We start from the raw sequence: 19,782 nt of genomic DNA on the forward strand, positions 1-19,782 counted from the left end.
AAAGACAACATTCTGTCATTAGCAACTTTCACCAGGAAGCAGGGGTAGGGATGAGGAACCAATGAATACACAGACCTCAAAGACAGGTAAAAGATTATCATCCCCTATGATGTTAGCAGAGTGGAGGCTATTAGTCATTATGTTAGATATAGGTCTTCTCATTTTACTTTGCAGTAATTTATATCAGCCTTCCCAAGTTCCTCTAAATCAATTCCTTTTGACATTTCTTCCAACAACATTCCCCTACATTTATATATCCCAATTTGTTCAATCATTTCGTATTTAATAGGTGGCTATTTTGCTTCCAGATTTTTTTTAAGGTTTTTTTTTTTTGCAAGGCAAACGGAGTTAAGTGGCTTGCCCAAGGCCACACAGCTAGGCAATTATTAAGTGTCTGAGACTGGATTTGAACCCAGGTACTCCTGACTCCAAGGCCGGTGCTCTATCCACTATGCCACCTAGCCACCCCTTGCTTCCAGATTTTTGCTACAATGAATAGTTCTAGCACAAAAACTTTTTATGTATGGGTGATTTCCCTCTTTCTTTCATCTCTTGTGGTATTAGCAATGTTATTACTTAGTCAGAAAACATATGTAGTTTAGTGCTTGGGAGGGGAAAGTTATAGCTCCAAATTGTTTTCCAGAACAGTTGAACCACTTAACTCCATTTAAGTGCCTTCTTTTTTACAGACACTCCCAACAATTGTTATTTTCTGCTTTTCATTATCTTTGCAAAATGATGACTGATGAAGCAGAACCTCAGATTTAAGTATATTTTTCTTGTTATTCTTAGAAAACATTGACAAACATGAGAATTACCATAAGCAAAAAAAAAAAATAGAAAAAGAGGACTACATATGAAACCCTGACAACTCCTTGTGTTGAAGTTTACCACTTCCCATTTGATGGGAGCCCACTTTGCTTTCATTTCTTTGCTATGATTAAAAGTTTACTGTAAAAATTTTGTACCTATGAGTAATTTCTCTTTTATCTCTTTGTGGTACTAGTAGTGGTCCCCGGGTCAAAAGGTATGTATAGATTTGGAGGAATAGTCTTCCCTAATCACATCCTGGCTTATCAAAATTCATCTTCCAAGGGTTAATCAATAACCCTTTTTCTATAAATATAGTAGCCCAGTGCTTGATAAACATAAGAATACAGACACTGGGGAAAAGATTTTCTTTTAAAAGAACTGCTAGAAAAACTGGAAAACAGATGGAAAGAATTTAGGCTGAGATCAGTGACATACTATATGTGACTTAAATATAGAAGTTCCTATAAAAATTATAGTATAATGAAACAAGCTACCATTCACAACTATGGCTGTGAATAGTGGGAAAGAATTCTTAACCAAAAAGGGATATGGGTAATTATAAAAAAATTCAACTACATAAAAATTGTTGTTGTTATTCAGTTGTTTTTAGTCATATCTAGCTCTTCCTGATCCCATTTGGGGTTTTCCTGGTAAAGAAGTGGTTTGCCATTTCCTTCTCCATTTCATTTTACAGCTGAGTAATTGAGACAAACCAGGGTTAAGTGACTTTCCCGGGGTCTCACAGCTAGTAAGTGTCCAAGACCAGATTTGAATTCATGAAGATGAATCTTTCAGATTCCAAGCCCAGTATTCTGTCCACCGTACCTTCCAACTAACTGCCTTCACCAAGGCATTTCAATAGGTTCTAATATGTCTAAATAAATATTATTGAACAAAGGAAACTGAACTATTCCCTAGATAAGACAGAGGACCCTGTGGAATTCCAAGAGATCTTGAAACCACAACAGTTTATCCCTGAATGTTTCAATAGAAAAACAAGAATCTTGAAAAAAAAAGAATTTATAACCTTGTCCTATACAGTAAAAATAATTAGCAGAATATAAAAATTTTAATCCTGAGTCTCTCCAAGGAAGTGAGAGAACATCAGATTGAGAATATAAAATGCTAAAGTGGACAATAACCTTGGAGAAGTAAAAAAGCAATATTGTTTTATATATGTGTATATATGTATATATGTGTATATATGTGTGTGTGTGTGTGTGTGTGTGTGTGTGTGTGTGTGTGTGTTTAAGCAAAGCATGTTATTCTCAATGTCTGAAATGTGGAGAGAAACTTAAAGATCTCCCAGAATACAACATGACAAAAGAATAATCACCATAATGTAAGAAGCAATTAAAAAAAAACTATACAGAACATCTGAATACAGAAAACTAATTGCCAGTTGAAAAAAATCTACTGATTACCTACCAAAAAACTAGATAAAACAAAATAAAACAGTCTTATCATGAAAAACTCAAGTGATTGATAGAGTGATTAAATTTAATAATTTAAGTGACTAATTCTACAAGTAACAAGAGAAAAATATCCATATATAAAGGAAAGGAAATTCAAATAGCAAAAAGTACCCACTGGAAATCATAGAATGGAATAAAGTATTTCAAAGAGCAAAGGAACTGAGGATGCAACTCAAAATGAGATATGCTGCAAACTTGAGCCTGTATGTCAATGAAAAAGAGTCAATTATAACATTCGTACTAAAAAAAATGAGCAGATTATTTGCTGTGCTAATGCCTAGGACCACAAAACATAAAAAGGTAAATAAATATACAACAAACAGAAGTGCAAGATTTGTATGTGAGAAACCACAAATATCAAAATAAATCACTTTCTAGAGATTAACTGAAGGGGAGAAAATCTAGAAAGAGAAAAACAACTATTGAGAAGTTTTTGCTTATTTTTTTAAATATACAAGATCAAAGCAGAATTTGAATAAAAGTGATGATGGAGAAATATACCTGAAATATCATCAGATGGAAAACTTTTTTTTTTTTGGCAAGGCAACCGGGTTAAGTGACTTGCCCAAGGTCATACAACTAAGTAATCACTGCGCCACCTAGCTACCAAAGGAGAAAAATTTCAAACTGAATAACCCCATGACTACTACAAGTGAATCAATGTATTTTGTGATTCTAAACTGTAGAATGGGAGAACACACACAAAAAAATGGTCAAGGTGAGAGAGAAAATAGAGGGAAACATGTAATGTACCCTAATCAAATCAATAATAAAAAGAAGAGAAAAATACATCTTCTTGTAGTTGCAAAAGGTATATGATCTGCTTCTAAATTTTTCAGGATAATCTTTTGTCAGTATTCACATTTTGAATTTTTTGTAGAATATGGTATAAGATGTTGGCCTAAGCCTAATTTTTGCCTAACTATTTTGAGGTTTTCTGAGGATTTTTTATAATCTATGGATTTCTGTCCTAAATAACTTATGTTTTCAGATTTATTGAACATTGGGTTTTTGAGTTCTACTGATTCTGATTTTCCCTTGTCTTAGCCTGTTTTCTTGATCTACTTTTAATCTTTCATCCAAAACCAAATGGTTGTAATGTTTTCTGCTTTATAATTTTCTTTGAGGCCAGGTAGTCTTTTATTTTATTTAATAAAATTATTAAATAAAGATATTTCTGTCAAATTTCTGCCTAAAATGTAGAAAATTTATAATTTTCTTAAAAATGAATGTAAAATTAAATCCCAGAACTATCATATTTTTCATTTCTTATTTTTAGAGCAGTCTTTTTTATGGCTATTGAACATTTTATAATTCCTCTTCTGGTAACACTTATTCCTAATTCTTTGATCACTCATCTATTGGAGAATGGCTCTTTGGTTTGATATATTTATATCAACTGCCAATGTGTTTTGGATATACTACTTTTATTATAGACTGCAGCACAAAAATGGATATCAAATACCATCTAATCTATCCCATTTCACAGATGAAGAAAATGAGAACCAGAGAGATTTAATAATTTGTCTGAAATATGTGATGTAAAGATTTTTTTCCCCCAATAATATCTCTGTTAATTTCGGTCATGCTATTAGAAGTTTTTCTATTGAAACATTCAGGGATAAACTGTTGTGGTTTCAAGATCTCGGAATTCCACAGAGTCTTCTGTCTTATCTGGGAATAGTTCAATTTCCTTTGTCCAATAATATTTATTTAGACATATTAGAATCTATTTCAATGCCTTAGTGAAGGCAGTTAGTTGGAAGGTACAGTGGATAGAGCACTGGGCTTGGAATCTGAAAGATTCATCTTCATGAATTCATATCTGGTCTTGGACACTTACTAGCTGTGAGACGCCGGGAAAGTCACTTAACCCTGGTTTGTCTCAATTACTCAGCTGTAAAATGAAATGGAGAAGGAAATGGCAAACCACTTCTTTACCAGGAAAACCCCAAATGGGATCAGGAAGAGCTAGATATGACTAAAAAACACTGAATAACCACACCAAATATCTTGGTGAACAACTTCCTCTCTGATCTTATTGATTTGTCTCATTTGCTCAGCTTTTTAACTGAGTTTTCTTCCCGAGATCTTTTGGAACTTCAGAGTTGATGTTTTGTTCCTTATTCCTTACTGCTCACATTCTATTCTTTCCATTTTGATATTAGATCTCCTTATGAGAAGATATGTGTTTTCTCAGCTTTCCCCCCCAACCTAGGCAGAATTTTCACTGATCCCAGTCCCAACCCTGAGTGTCTTCTAGGTGGTCAGAACTAGTCCCAGATGGATTCTAGTTACTTTTTCTTCATATTTGGTACAGCTCCCACCCCTCCACCCTTACCTTCTACCCCTACCCCTACATATACATAGACCTATATAGACAACTGTTCTTTATATACAGCATGCTTCTTCCCTAGGCAGAACATACATCTGCTTCCTTATACCTCCCCTACTCCAGAAGAGGGTGGGTAGAGTTAAAGTTTTTTGCTTATTGCACAGAATGGTAGGGTGAGGAGAGAAAGCATCAATTATAGCTACAATGAGAATACAGTTGAGTAGATCTCGGCGTGCAAGCCTGTGGGTCGAGTTGTTCTGGCCTGCTGGAACATTCTGCCAGGGGAGGTTGCTACCTGAACACTAGGGATTGGGGATTATCTTTCTTTGATGCAGATTTCTTGGTTTCTTGGTCTGTGTAGACAACTGTTATTTACTTTACCTTTTAACATAATTCTTATCTGGGAGAGTTTTAAATTCCAAAGGACTGGAGAAAATGTTTAGTCCTTCATCTTATCTGTTACATGACCTGGAAGTCTCTGTTACACTGTCTCGAAGGCAATGGGTCAAAGACTTGTATCCTGATCAGAAGTCTTCATCTCCACTAAGTATTTCTCCTTAAAAGAAAGAGTAAAGGTGTGTATTAGACTTTGCAATAATTATCAAAACTTATTAGTCATCTTATACCAAAACCCATTTTCAATCCAGTAACACTGGCCTCCTGGCTGTTATTTGAGCAAGATAATTTATATTTTGGTTCTGAATATTTTACTGACTGTCCCCTCCATGTCTGGAATGTTCTCCCACCTCAACTCCAAAGAGATGTATTCTTTTTTTCTTATTAAACTTTTTAATTCAAAAGAGCTTTTGCCTTTTTAATCTATTTAGAATGTTACATACCAATTGCAGAATGTTTGAAAAAAAAATTACCATAATTACCATATTCAAATAATTACAAAAAAATTTGGAATAAATGAATGAAAATTAAGTAATATAAATGTATATATACACACATATATATATATGTATATGAGTATATATTATATATATATTATATATATAAATAAAACATACACACACACCTGCATACCATGATCAAAATGCAAGCGAGAACCCTGGAGTACCTGAGTTTTCAAATTATTGGCTTTTCAGATAGTGTCTGCATTTGACCCAGTTATATTAAACACAGCCCACCCTATAAAAAATGTCTTTGGTTGGTAGGTACTATTATCACCAAAGGTTAGGCAAACAGTCCTTAGGTATGATTAGATGTTTCTTCCTTCAGATATTTCTTCCATATGAAGATTATTTTGATTGTAAGGAAGGTCACCCATGAGGCAAGGCACTGTTCATAATTGCTATCTTTCTCAGTCATATTAAATGCCAACTTGATATCATTTTTATTTGAAATTTTATTTTATTTTTTCAGTAACATCCATTTGCAAATTTCTAAGTTCCGCATTTTTCTACCACCCTCCCCCTGACCCTCCCCCCCTCCCCATGGCAGTGAACAGTTTGGTGAAAGTTGTACATATACAATCATGTTTAACATATTTCCATATTAGTCATGTTTTAAATTTGGAATTAGAACTAAGGGGAAAGAAAAAATCACGAGAAAGAAAGGAAAAATATAAAAGAAGTTTTTGAAAAGTGAACATAGTATGCTTTGCTTTGCATTCAGACATCATAGTTTTTTCCTCTGGATGTGGATGGCATTGTCCATAGCAGGTCTCTCAGGATGGTCCTTAATCTCTGAACTGCTGAGAGGAGCTACATCCATCAGAGTTGTTCATCTCACAATATTGTTAATGTTTTTGATGTTCTCTTGGTTCTGTTCACTTCAGTTCATCTAAGTCTTTCCATGCTTCTCTAAAGTCTGACTGCTCATGATTTCTTCCTTTCTTTTTCAAGGCAATGGGGTTAAGTGGCTTTCCCAAGGCCACACAGCTAGGTAATTATTAAGTGTCTGAGACCGGATTTGAACCCAGGTACTCCTGACTTCAAGGCCAGTGCTTTATTCACTGCGCCACCTAGCCGCCCCTGCTCATGATTTCTTATAGAAATAGTACTCTGTCACATTCATATACCATAACTTGTTCAGCCATTCCCCAACTGATGGACACTCCCTCAATTTCCAATTCTTTGCCACTACAAAAAGAGCTACTATAAACATTTTTGAACATGTGAGGCTTTTCCCATTTTCTATTATTTCATTAGTACATATATCTAGTATTGGTCTTGAGGGATCAAAGGGTATACACAGTCTTATTGCTCTTTAACTATCAATACAGATTGCTCTAGAAACATTGGCAACTTGATAACATTTTGGATATCTTGTTTCCATCTGTCCTGGTCTGCTTTCAGAGAATTTTTATCACGTTCCATCTTATCTTCTAGTTTTCCAATCTCTTCTGTAAGCAACTCTTTTTTTTAGTCTCTTGTAAAGCAAAACTGAAATCCAGTTTCACTTTAATTTGGTCTCTTCTGTTCTTAACTCCCATTAATAATATTTCACAATAAAGAACATATTCTTGTACAACTGGAAGTAGTGACTCTGAAAGATCAAATATTCATCTTTCAGTAGCCTTGCTACACTTGTCAATGCAGCTGGTTACACTAGATCCTCTTTGGATGCTGACCACCTAGTGTAGATTGTTCCATATTCCTTCATTTCCTCAAAATACTTTTTTGTCTTCCTTGTAAAATCTATGAGATATTTTGTCTATTGTTTATTTCCTGAATAAAAGTTTCCTAATTATCATTCACTCATGGTATTTAATTCCTCTCACTGAGGATGTAAGATCTGCCGGCCCTATCCTGCTAAGCAATCCAGGACCTTGTTTCTTTGTGAAGAGTTTCTAGATTTGTGCAGGAAGAAAAACTTTGAAATTTTCATTAAATGTTAAAGTCAGTTGATCAGCAATTCAATTTAAAAATTTATGCAATTTCTTTCTTTGAATCTCAATGAAGTCATCATTAAACAGTTCTACCATGCCTTTCGTTATGAATTTTTCTGGCAAAGGAAGAATGATGAGGGTGGGATGTGCTTCTCCAAGTTTTTGGAAATCTTGATAATATTTTTGAACTTCAAATTCACCAGAATCAAATTCACCCCAGATGTCTTAGTTGTAACTCTGTATGTGAAAAAAGTTTCAATTGTAGAAATGTGACTTTCAGGATCATTAACTATAATGGAAAAGTCCTTCAAGTCTGGTTCATCTTTAATCTTGTATTGGTTTATCACAGATAAGCAGGACTAAAAGAATTTATGTCCATCAGGGAGGCATCCTTGCTAAAGACTTCCAGGGCATCATTCTTGTCCTTAGCTAAGCCTCTGCCTGTAATAGGCCTGGGGTCCCAACAACCACTGTCGGGACCTTCCCTGCTGTCACTGTCCCCACCACTGCCTGCTTCAACCCTGGGGGATCATGAGAAGGACTATGAAATAAAGCTCTAGGTGTCCATCCCATTTATATGTGAGTCCACCAAGCTACCTGGGCAGCTTTGACTCCCAGGAAGATGTTTTCTTAACCAAATAATAGATAGCAATTAAAAATCAATTTTATCTTTTGTAATTGCCTCTATCCCTTGTTTGGTTTCGAATGAAAGCTTTATAATTTCATGTAATCATTGCTGATAATCAGAAATACTTATATGAAACTGAAAAACTTCTGCACAAACAAAATTAATGTATCAAGATTAAGAAGTGGATAGCTGAATGAGAAAAATCTTTATATCATATGTTTCAGAAGAATTTGATGTCCAATAAAGTTTGTGTGCGTGCATACATGTATATGTGGTATGTGTTTGTGTACATGTCACCAAAATCCATTCTTTAATAGCCCAGTAGTCAAGGAATATGAGGAAAAAGTTCTCAAAAACTCCCCCCAAACTATTAATAACCACATGAAAGAATGCTCCTAATCACTAATAAAACAAATGTAAATCCAAACAAATCTGAGGTTTCAACTCACATTCAGAAAATTGGCAAAGATGGCAAAAAATGGCAAAAGATTGAAAAGGGCATTCAAGTTCCTTGTTGGTGGAGCTATACACTGGTACAACCACTTTGGAAAGCAATTTGCAATTTCACAAATAGAGTGACTAAAATATCCATACCCCTTGACTCAGACATTTCATTAGTAGGCATAAAGCCCAAAGAAGACAATGGTAAGAAAAAAGTCCTCATATACTCCAAAATAAGAGCACTCTTTTTTATTTTTTACTGGAGCAAAACTTGGAAACAGCTCATCAACTGAAAAATAAACTATGCTGTTTTTGTTGTTTAATAAGTTCCAACTCTCTGTGACTCCATGTTGAGGTTTTCTTGGTAGAGATATTGGAGCAGTTTACTATTTCCCTCTCCAGATCATTTTACAGATGAGAGAAAATGAGCAAACAAGATTAAGTGACATGCCCAGGGTTGCACAGTTAGTGTCTGAGGCCAGATTTGAAGGCAGTCTATTAGTCTTTACATTGTTTCCATGGTATACACTGATCTAAGTTGAATGTGATGAGGGAGAAATCATATTCTTAAGGAAGAAACATAAGGTATAAAAGATAGCAAAATTATATAATAACTTTTTTTAAAAATTAAAGGTAATAGTCTTTAGTCTTTGTTTAAACTCCACAATTCTTTCTCTGGATACAGATGGTATTCTCCATCGCAGATACCCCAAAATTGTCCTTGATTGTTGCACTGATGGAGTGAGCAAGTCCATTAAGGTTGACCATCACCCCCATGTTGTTGTTAGGGTATACAATGTTCTTGGTATACATATTTTTAATACTGATAATATTCTATTAGCTATGGTGCCTCGAAGCAGACTGCTGTCTGTCTTTATTGTTGAATTCCCTAAGATCAATATTGCTACCCTTGCTTTTTTGAATTCCAAGGTATAATAAATTCTACTAATTCCTTCATGTTAATTCTGTATAAGTATTTACATATAAAAAATTTTTCTTATAAACAAAAATTTGGTTTTGTTGTATAATCCATTTTAGAGTTAAATTCATTCCATTCCATTAATATTCATGGTTAAAGAAGTTAAACCTGTTTTACCATCTAACAAATCTCCATTTCTTCTCTTTCAGCCATTCATGTAGGTCAATCTCCTCTCTGAATTCTGTCTTCTGTATAGAAGATATCAAAGTACTTTCTTACTCTTCACTGCTTCAACCCAGCCTCCTCCCTCACTTAGCTCAATGTATTTCTACCATTTTGTGCATTTTATTGATTTAGTTTTGAAATCTCCCTTTGCATCAGACAGACATATAGTTCATAAGATACTGGATCAGATAAAAATGTAGTTCATGAGGTCCTTATTTTCCTAGTACAACCTCCCCTAGCTGTCAAATTTCACTTGTAGTGTTTCAGTTGCAAAAAAAAAAAAAAAAGTAATAAATTCTAAATTTCTCCATCCTTCTCTCTGGTCTGTGTCTGACTCCTCTCCCCTATCTTGAATATCCAAAATAGCATGCCTCTCTTTGTTTCCTTTCTGGTTCTTCAAAATGGTAGCATTCCAAAGGAAAAAAAATAATTCTTATTCCCCTTTCAGTATTAAGTCCTTAATCATTACTTAGCCTTCTCGTGTTGTGAAATTATGTTTACCTTTCTTAATTAAAGCTTTTTTAAAGAAAATTAATTTTTGTCTATTGCAGCTACCTTTGAATTCTCTATTCAGCTGTGTGTTCTCAGAGAGGTCTAGAAGTCACTTGTTATAAATTTTCTCTCTAGCAAAATTATATTTAACATTTTTGCCAAATGTTATTCTTCAATATAAGCTAACTCTTGCCTTTCATAAGATCATATTACAATATTTTCTTTCCTATCTTTGTAGTTTTTAGATAGTTCTGAACGATTCTGATTAGGATTCTTTGGTAAATTTTTTAACTATTGCAATTATTTTTGACCTGGGAACCTTGCATCTGATATAGTAATTCATGAGTTTTATCTGGGACTTCCCTCTGATTGTGACCTCAAAATTTTATCAATATACATTTTGTCTTTTGGTTCTAATAGTGGACAAATTTTCCTTCATGAATTTTAAAAATATGGCATAGGTTTTGTTTCTTGTCAGTTACTCTCCAGAACTCTGTCTTTTTAGATTCTCTTTGCCCCATTTTCCAGATCAAGTTTTTTTAAATTATATATATATATATATATATATATATATGTATATATATATATATATATATATATACATATATATATTAGGATTTTGCAAGGCAAATGGATTTAAGTGGCTTGCTGAAGGCCACACAGCTAGGCAATTACTAAGTGTCTGAGGTCAGACTTGAACTCAGGTATTCCTGACTCCAGGGCTGGTGCTCTATCCACTGCGCCACCTAGCCGCCCTGATATCTCTTATATTCTTCCATTATTTTGAGTTTTTTTATTGTACTTATATTTTTGGATGAGTCTTAGATTCTTATTTCTAATCCTGTCTCTGCTATTTACTGCCTGTGTGACCATGGATGTCTCTTAACTTTTCTGATTGACCTCATGAATTCTGTTAAGATTAAAAGACCTTTAGAGTTCCTTCTAGCCCTAGATGAATAATCTTATAATCATTAACTTTGGAGTCCTCTATTTTTTTGAGTATTTATTGCTTTACTAAGGTTTCTTAACTTTTGTTCTAGTATAGTTATTTCATGTCTCTTCCTTTGGTTCTTTTATTAGGCTTCCCAATCATTTGCAAAATCTTTGTGGCTATTCTATATCCTTTTCTGGGGTTACTGCAACATCATTCTCTTCCTCTGTAGATTTATCTTAGGATCCTCAAATTGCACAATATTTTTTTCTCTTAAGTAGTTTTTCTTTGTGTACACATTTCTCCAATCTCTGTTGTTCTCCCTTGTTGTCCTATAAATTTCACCAAATGTATAGACAGAGAAGCCTGAAGGAATTACTGTTAATGGGAGATTTTACTGAGATTGAGTGATGGTCCTCATCCTCTTCATTTAGAGTTTCTTTCAAATTTTATTTTAGTAATCATCACAGCCACTTCTGTGAGTGAGAAGCCCAAAGCAAGCAATAGTCATTACATGATTTGGAATGGGAATGGTAGTAGGGAGCTGATAAAAAGAATTGACTTCTGAAATCTTTAATCACAACTATCTGCTCTATCCCAATGTCTACAGTTAGTTGGATTCAAACTTTGACTCAGTATCTAGTATAATTAATGACCAGAGCACAGAGTGGGAGAATAGGGGAAGGGAGAGTAGAGCCCAGATTTGAGAATACAGCCTTTATCATTGCTCCATAACATTTTCTGTGAGCAATACCTTGCAGATTTTTCTTTTCTTTCTTCCTTTGTTAATGCTGTTCATTTCCTATATTTGGCACTTTTCTTCTTTTCTTTTTTTAGGCTAAGGTAAAGATGGTTGAATTTGGCCAGAATTTTTTACTTCATTTTATTTCCAGAAGTCCCAGATCCTAACCTATCTCCAGTTGTATCTCTCACTAATCTCTTCCCCTCTGATGAAACTGGACCAATCAGTATATTTTATGCCTATAACCTTTACATACTTAATTTTTTCATTCATTTCATCTCTATACATATACATACATTTTATGGGCTATCCTCAAAATTGGCAGAGTCTTTAAAATGAAATCTCTTTGAGAAGACAAAGATATATAGACAAACCCTGGAAAAGAATAACAACTATATGCCACAGTCAGATTTTAAACAAGCCATATTTGGAAGGAAAGTATATATTATATTCCAACCCGCATGGCACTTTTAAATGAATGAATGAAATATGATAATAATAATTCCTGCCATTTGCAGATTGCCTCACAGTTTTCACATATATTATATATTTAATGGGATAGAGGTATAAAAAGCACTGGACTGGGGAATTCTTGAGATTGTTGCTGGTTCCTATGTCCTTCCTATGCCACCTTAGTTAAGTCATTTATATGACACTCCAATCTCAGTTTCTTTATAAAATTAAGGGACAAGGAAAACTAAATTTTTTTCTGGCTCTGATAGTATATGTTCTTAAGTTCCTTTCAACCTAATGCTTTAACAGTCTGTGAAGTTGAGGCTCAAAGAGTTAAACTATTTTTCAAAAGATTCTTCACAGTGTCCCCAGAAATATTACCAAAGTTGTTCTTTCATTATCTTCCTTATGAATGATTGATTGTTGTCCTTCATAATTGAAGATCATGACATCAAGTGAATAATGGCATGATATGCACATTATGTTGATTAAAGTGAGGGAAATGTTATACAGAGACTTCTTTCTCACTTTCTTTTCCAGAACCATTTTAATCCAATGATCTGGTAGTATAAGAAACAAGATTCTGGTGTTGGTCTGGATTCAATGGGAAACCTTGGCCTTTTAGATGTAGGTCTTTCCCATATCATTGAGCCTGCCTTAAACTCATTCTCAGAGACCTGTGAACTTGGAATCTTTTAGCATGTGAAATGATGCATTTGGCAAACTGTGCCTTCAAATATACAAGATCCCTCTTTAAAAACAGGGGCATCTATTATATTGTTTTGAATATAAATCTTTGTGAATATGGGCTACATTCTGAAAATGAGATGCTTTTGAAAGGAAATTAAATGTATCAGTATGTATATATACACATTCACATACACCAAAATTATTACTCTAAATTACTTTTTACAATATATTTACTATGAAATATACTTATATTGCTTTCAATTCCAATAAAGAATTTTTAATGATCATTTCTTTCTGACTTTACCACTTTCCAAATTCTCTCATGATTATAAGGCTGTCTAATTATCAGGTTGTCTAAAAACAGTATTTGGAAGAAGGATGCAGTCTATTTAGATTTGTTATATTTTTAGAATGATATATATACATAACATGGGAATCAATATATACCAATATATATGTATACATGTATATATGAGAACTTTTCTACATAGGGAATTTACTTCCATATTTTAATCAATTAAGAAACAATTAATTTAAATATCTACTATGGGCTAAAGACTATGAATGGTACTGAAGATAGAAATTCAAAGAATGAAACAAGAAGGCCTTACATTCTAATGAGCAAATATTTACATAGATACATATACATATGCACCCATAAATGTACACAGCTATATGGATATATACTCATATGTGAGTATACACACATATGTATTTAATATATTATTATATATATTTATGGACATATATGTATATGAGTATATACAGAATACATATAAGGAGCTATTATATGGATCTATTATTTCATTGGTATAAGAAACTTCAGGAAAGAAATTCCTTCTAGCAACTTAGAGTATAATAGATTAGTTGCCAGAGTAAGGATCACACAGCCAGGAGGTATCAGAGGGAAGACCTGAGATCAGATCCCTTTACAATGAGACTGGGCACTGAGCCCAATTTTTGTGATCATGTACAGGGTGCCATCATGCAATTCTTTACATCAAAGAGGCTGTGAAGTCTGCTAATAGCAAGCATTTATATAGTTCTTTGGTGTTTGCAAAACACTTTATGTTTTTATTTAATCCTTGAAACAGCCCTGTGAGGCAAGTTTTGCTCTCATACCCATTTCACAGATGAGGAAACAACTGAAGCTGAAAAAAAGATTAAATGATTTGTCCAGAGGCATGCAGCTAGACATAGAATCGAAATTCTTTGGAGACAGCTGGAGCATGCATAGACTTTCTGAACTTGATTCCTAGTGGCTAGCAATAATAAACAGCAGCCTCTTTGAATCAGAACCAGAACTCAGGGTGCTTTCAAAAGGCATCATGAGTTGACCTTGGTCTCCTCTCTTGTTTGCTTTTGTCATTTCAACTGATTTTCTTCTGCCAGACAGCATCCTGAGAGATAAGCAATGTAATGGAGGAGTCTTGAACTTTCTAACTCCATCTAAAGGAGATATGTGGTCCCTGAGATACAGGGCTTAGAGGTTCTTTACCTGCCTCAGCATCTATTTCATTTTTTGGTGAAGAGGTTGGAGACAATGACTAACCCATTTGTTAGTGATACCACATTTGGACGAGAACTTGGTCAGACCAATCACAAAAACTCCATTATGTTTGAGACTACTCTCTGGAGAGAGTGCCTTTGAGCTATTGGGGGAAATATTTGCATTTCTGTTCTTATAATAGCTTCAAAGTAAATATTCTTATGTAAAATATAATTGATGATAATTGGTTAAAAGGAACCACAGTGGTAGTTATTTGAAGCTAATAATGGGGAAGAGAAATACAGCTGGAATGGGGGAATCAGCCAAGGATAGTGGAGAAGAGATACCCCATTCCCTGAGGGAAAGTGAACCCAAAATACTCATTGCTTTGACTTTGAAAATAGCTCTTCATCCATTTTACCAAACTGTCTCAAGTAAGAAGTAGCGAAACCTCTACAGAAGCTAAGGATTCAAAGGTGTGGGAATGAGAACAGAGGACAGCCTAGACAGAGATACTGAAAATGGATAGTGGAATGTTCACTATAAGGAAGAACCAGTAGCCCAATTGATTGGACTTTAGAGTACAAGAGAAGAATAACACATAATAAAGCTAGAAAGGTAGTTTGAATCTAGGTTGTGAAGGATTTTAAATGTCAAATAATGAAATGTGGAAGCAGTAGGCCATTGCATATATCTGCTTTAAGAATATTAGTTTGGCAACCATGTATTAAATCCTATCACACATGCATATATACACACACATATATACATACACATATACACATCCATATTATATTATGCATACACACAAACACACACACACACAAAGCAATTTCAGGGAGGAGAGCTTGTCAGCAGGCAATTATTTCATGAACTTATGAGAAAGCTAGGTTTATTGCAACTGAAAAGAACATGCATGTGGAACCCAAAGAGTTCACAATTCAGACAGAAATTTGAATTTTTTATAATAGGGAAGAAGTACCAAAAACTCCAACTAAAGGGGCATGGCATAGGAGAAGGAAAGGTGGGAAAAGAATAAAACCCCTCCTGAAAGGAGGAGCAAGATGATGAAGATGTGATGATCTGCTTATCCACAAGGGTCCCAAGCAATTTCCCATATACACAAGCAATTTCTCAGTCTAGTGCAGACTAACTGGTGCCTGCCTGAACTCCTAAGGATAAATGAGTCTAGCTTTGAATGCAAACAACACATTGTCAGCTGGGGTGGGGAGGACATTTTGACCTCGATACCATTAGGCATGCTCTGGTGCAATGTTTCTGGAAATATGGCAACTCAAAAAGACAAGTTAAGGGGACCCCTTAACATTTCTTAATAAGCCCTAACAGCTGGGAGGGATCAGCTCAAATAGGTTTGAGGAGGAGTTTGAGCTTGAAAAGAACACAGGGGACTGTAACAGGTGGGAGTTGGGGTGGGTGGAAGTATTTCTGGACTGAAGGACAGCAATTCATGTTAGGAACATTTCCCCTAGTGATGAAACATTATATGAGGCAACGAAGTCTATAAGATGATATATTCTGTAAGATATATTCTATAGTCTATAAGAAGATGTATTCAGGGGTGGCTAGGTGGCACAATGGATAGAACACTGGCTCTGGAGTCAGGAATACCTGAGTTCAAATCCGACCTCAGACACTTAATAATTACCTAGCTGTGTGGCCTTAGGCAAAGCCACTTAACCCCATTGCCTTGCAAAAACCTAAAAAAAAAGTATTCACATGAAGTCACTACACTCAACCCTCAAGAAGTCCTTGTATCAACCCCAGTTTGAAATACAGACTATAATATAATGATGTGTGACGGAGAAGACTATTTAATACATGGTTGCTAAACTCATATTCCTAAAGCATGGGTGCATGCAATGATCTATTATTTCTTGGATAGCATACAGATTCCACTATTGAGCATTTCAAGTCCTTCACATTCTAGATTCAATCTTTGTTTCTATCTTTATTTCATGTTATTCCTCTCTTGCACTCCAAGGACCAGTCAAACTGGGCTACTGGATCTTCATTACAGAGGACATTCCATCTCCATTTTCAACATCTCTATCTAGGCTGTCATCCTCTCCATTTCTTTGAATCCCTACCTTCTATTGAGATTCTGCTACTTCCTACTTGAGAACTATCCTGATCTCCAGTTACTAGTAGTGCCTGTGCCCCCTGAAATTAGTTTCTGTATACTTTTTGATTATTTGTATTTGTTATTCCTCCACGTAAGCTCTTTATGGGAACAGATTTGTTTGTTTTTATATATGCAGAATATAACATAGTGCCTCACCTTGTAGCCCCCTTTACAAATGTTTATTGAGTGAAGGAATAAATATACATTTATTGAGTTTTCCCTACGTGCTGCAGTACATGTAGAGAAGAGATTTAGTATCTTATCTCAAGGAGGAGGAAATAACACACGTAGAAGGGTTCAGCTACTGGGTTGAGAGCAAGATCCAGAGGTCCATTAGGAGCAAAGTAAATAGTAATGCCCAGTGGCCTAAATCTTACTAAAATTATAGAATTTTAAATGACTATCTTCCCCATTGCCAGGAAGCTGAAGGGGTCTGAACCTGTGGTCATTGGGAATGGGGAGTGGGGATCCAAAATGGAATAGAGACGGTGTACCAGGTTCCCTCATTTGGTGAAATGGATAAAAGGTTATCTCATTGGGAAAGGGAAAAGGGAACAAAGTCAAATATAGTCAAATCCTCAACTTTTGTAGGGCTAAAGTTCCTAGAAAATAACCTGAAAGTTAAAAAAAAAATGTTATACATTGAATCTATGGGAAATAGGGGGTTAAATTCCTGCAAATACCAAAAATTATAATCATTCTCTAGAGATTGCTGAAAATATACTTTTCTGGATATGATTCTTAATATCAAAACATTAATTCTGATATTGTGTATTTTTCCTCCCCAAGTGAACATGAATTAACCCATATAATGCAGGGGTGAGGAAAGATAACACTAGATGGACTAGGGAGGGGCAAGGGGTAGCAATATCAGAAAAAATGAAGCATCTCTTATCTCCCTTTCAGATCTGGGGTTGAACAGTTTTGCCAGTAAAAAGCTGTCCATGCCACTGGGCTGGGTTGGACCGAAGGAGAGGAGGCAGGATGCTTCTCATTTTTTTTCTCTATTGTACATATCTGGAAATGTGGGTGGTTGCCGATTCAAAAGTGAAAATGAAGTTACTAATAAAAGCATGGGAAGGTTTGAAGTTGAGAAAGTTGAGAATGTTAATTGACTGTACTATAATAGAATGGTAGGTGATAGGGAGGACTATCTATTACATGACATGTAACAAAGATTATATTGTAATGCTGTGTGATCAGCAACATTGGCTAATACCACAATGTGTACAATATAACATGTGACATAGAAGAATGTTTAATAAAATGACGTGTGATAAGACTATTATGGTGGTAAGAAGGGGTACCTAGGTGGCACAGTAGATAGAGTCCTTGGCCTAGAGTCAGGAAGTAGTCTTCCCTAGTTCAAATCTTCTGTATGGCCTGGCCAAGTCACTTGATCCTATTTGCTTCAGTTTCCTCATCTGTAAAATGAACTGGAGAACAAAATGGCAAAACACTCCAGTATCTTCACCAAGAAAACCCTAAATGGAGTCACAAAGAGTCACACATGATTGAAATAACTGAATAACAACTTGTGATATAGAAGAATATCTAACTATAAAGGAAGAGTAAAGAGTTTCCCTAAATTACTCAATAATGGAATATAAAGGAATTATTAACAATTTGACAATAAAGTATATGAAGTTCTTTAATCCAATATAATTACAGGGCATTGATCATTAGAAGATAATTGATTGTACTTAGTGAACTTCTAATTATTGACTGGCTCTGTATTTTTAACATTCAACTTTTTAAAAAATCTGAGTTCCAAATTCTTTCCCTCCCCTACCCATTGAGAAGGTATACAAAGATAACAATTATGCATGTGAAATAATGGAAATATTTCTATATTTTAGCCAAGAAAAATAAAGTAAAAACAATATGTTTCAATATGTATGAAGAAGCCATCAATTCCATTTCTGGAGATGGAAAGAATTTTTCATCATGGCTCCTTTGAAATTTTCTTGGACTGTTGTATTGATCCAAATAGCTAAGTCTTTCACAATAGATCATCATTACAATACTGCTGCTACTATGTTTATCTACTTTGGTTCTCATTTGCAAGTTCATAGAAGGCTTTCCATATTTTCCTGAAACTATTCTGCTCATCATTTCTTATAGAAAAATAGAATTCCATCAGATCGTTTACCATAAATGTTCAGTCATCCTTCAATTGTTGAGCATTCCTTCAATGTCTAATTCTTCTCCTGAAGTCCTTTAGAAAGAGTCATTTCTAAAGGAAAGAATCAACTGTCAAACTTTATTCTTTACCTTTGATAGTTTCTAGGATATCTCCCCATCTCACTGTTGACAATATCCCATAGAAAAGAGTAAGGTGATTAGAGATGGGATCCTGCTTGAGAGATGGCGCATCTTGGGAGTTGAGACTCCTGGTATGGATGTCAGTTCTTTCTGAAAAGACATAGATCCTGAGCCAGGATTTTAGATAAACCTCAACCTGGAGATTATGGCTGAATCGTCAGAGCTTTAGCCTCCATTCAGGAGAGGTCCCAGCGGAGTAACTCAAAAGAATTGCAGCATCCTGTGAAGAGCAGTTCATAAGTATGGAGCCAGAAGTGTAAACGGTCTTGACCTGATATGGTTTCTATTTGTGGGCTTCTTGTCTTGTGGGCATTGGTCTTTCCTCTGACACTGGATGTGTGGGAGCAGGTGCAGGTTTATGGGGAGAGATGTTCTATTATTACTCTTCTTACTATTTCAGTCGACGCCTTTGTCTTGTACTAATTGTATACTTTAGCAACTATCAGGAGGCACCTTGCGGGGCTCTCGAGTGCCCGCCCGTCTGGGACTGTACCCAGGACAACCAACCTACCAGTCAATAAGTCAGTCCATAAAAATGTTCTTAAATACCATACGAAGCTCCATAGGAGGAAAAGCAAAAGCGGAGTTCCTCCTTCAAAGGGTTCACGTCCTAATGGGAGGACAATGTGCAAGGGGCCAAGTGCCCGCCAGAGATGGGTGTTGGGGGGTGAGGGCACCGGTGGGGGCGGGGGGGAGCCAACAGAAGGCCAGACTGTGGCTGAGACTTGAAGGAAGCCGGGGAGGGACGGGGTGGGGAGCGGGCTCCAGGCATGGGGGGCAGCCGGGGGCACACGGCGGGCCTGGGTCATGGGAGGGGGCCCGTCCGTCAGAGAGCTCCGGGGGGC

At 35.5% G+C, this 19,782-nt stretch overlaps 1 protein-coding gene and 1 pseudogene across 4 annotated transcripts in view; both read right to left on the reverse strand.

Moving 5' to 3' along the window:
- The window catches only part of XRRA1 (X-ray radiation resistance associated 1), a 127,350-nt gene that overhangs the window by 107,203 nt on the left and 365 nt on the right, over positions 1–19,782 (reverse strand). For all 4 annotated transcript variants that reach the window (XM_074216872.1, XM_074216870.1, XM_074216871.1 and 1 more), the window contains exon 2: positions 5,005–5,179. The gene's annotated coding sequence lies outside the window, so the exon portion shown is untranslated. The remainder of the gene's footprint in view (positions 1–5,004; positions 5,180–19,782) is intronic.
- Positions 6,828–19,746, reverse strand: LOC141507161 (sorting nexin-7 pseudogene; annotated as a pseudogene).

Source organism: Macrotis lagotis, chromosome 1, assembly GCF_037893015.1.
Source record: "Macrotis lagotis isolate mMagLag1 chromosome 1, bilby.v1.9.chrom.fasta, whole genome shotgun sequence".
Classification (NCBI taxonomy): domain Eukaryota; kingdom Metazoa; phylum Chordata; class Mammalia; order Peramelemorphia; family Peramelidae; genus Macrotis; species Macrotis lagotis.